The 1,389-nt window shown below is 39.4% G+C and overlaps 1 non-coding gene across 1 annotated transcript; it reads right to left on the bottom strand.

Annotated features, from left to right (window-relative positions):
- Positions 1 to 661: 661 nt before the first annotated feature.
- LOC112799469 (small nucleolar RNA R71) lies at positions 662 to 770 on the bottom strand. The gene has a single exon (XR_003201049.1). It is a non-coding gene; the product is annotated as a small nucleolar RNA R71 (small nucleolar RNA).
- Positions 771 to 1,389: the final 619 nt, after the last annotated feature.

The following is a 1,389-nucleotide window of genomic DNA, read 5'->3' as shown; positions in this document are numbered from 1 at the left end:
ATCTTCACCCTTGTGTTTGGATTCTTACCTTTTCCTTCTTCTATTCCTTTCTTCTTCTACTAACATAAAGAATCTCTCTACTGTGGTAAAGAGGATCCCTATTATTATTTTCTGTTCCCTTCTTTTTCATATGAGTAGGAGCAAGGACAAGAACATTCTTGTTGAGGCAGATCCTGAACCTGAAAGGACTCTGAAGAGGAAATTAAGAGAAGCTAAATTACAACAATCCAGAGACAACCTTACAGAAATTTTCGAAAAGGAAGAGGAGATGGTAGCCGAAAATAATAATGTAAGGAGGATGCTTGGTGATTATACTACACCTACTTCCAAGTTTGATGAAAGAAGCATCTCAATCCCTACTATTGGAGCAAATAACTTTGAGCTGAAACCTCAACTAGTTGCTCTACTAAAACAGAACTGCAAGTTCCATGGACTTCCATCAGAAGATCCGTACCAGTTTTTAACTGAGTTCTTGCAGATCTGTGAGACTGTTAAGACTAATGGAGTAGATCCTGAAGTCTACAGGCTCATGCTTTTCCCCTTTGCTGTAAGAGACATAGCTAGAATATGGTTGGATTCACAACCTAAAGATAGCCTGGACTCATGGGATAAGCTGGTCGCGGCCTTCTTGGCTTAGTTCTTTCCTCCTCAAAAGCTGAGCAAGCTTAGAGTGGATGTTCAGACCTTCAAACAAAAAGATGGTGAATCCCTCTATGAAGCTTGGGAAAGATACAAGCAGATGACCAAAAAGTGTCCTTCTGACATGCCTTCTGAATGGACCATTTTGGATATATTCTATTATGGCCTATCTGAATTTTCTAAGATATCAATGGACCATTCTGCAGGTGGATCCATTCACCTAAAGAAAATGCCTGCAGAAGCTTAAGAACTCATTGACATGGTTACAAATAACTAATTCATGTATACTTCTGATAGGAATTCCGTAACTAATGGGATGCCTCAGAGGAAGGGAGTTCTTGAAATTGATGCTCTGAATGCCATACTGGCTTAGAACAAAATGTTGACTCAACAAGTCAACATGATTTCTCAAAGTCTAAAAGGATGGCAAAATGCATCCAACAGTACTAAAGAGGCATCTTCTGAAGAAGAAGCTTATGATCCTGAGAACCCTGCAATAGCAGAGGTAAATTACATGGGTGAACCTTATGGAAACACCTATAATTCATCATGGAGAAATCATCCAAATTTCTCATGGAAGGATCAACAAAAGCCTCAATAAGGCTTTAATAATGGTGGAAGAAATAGGCTCAGCAATAGCAAGCCTTATCCATCATCTTCTCAGCAACAGACAGAGAATTCTGAGCAGAGCACCTCTAACTTAGCAAACTTAGTCTCTGATCTGTCTAAGGCCACTTTAAGTTTCATGAG

This window comes from Arachis hypogaea, chromosome 4 (genome assembly GCF_003086295.3).
Source record: "Arachis hypogaea cultivar Tifrunner chromosome 4, arahy.Tifrunner.gnm2.J5K5, whole genome shotgun sequence".
Classification (NCBI taxonomy): Eukaryota; Viridiplantae; Streptophyta; class Magnoliopsida; order Fabales; family Fabaceae; genus Arachis; species Arachis hypogaea.
Note: the sequence above shows the minus strand (reverse complement) of the source record. Positions and strands in the feature narration are given on the sequence as shown.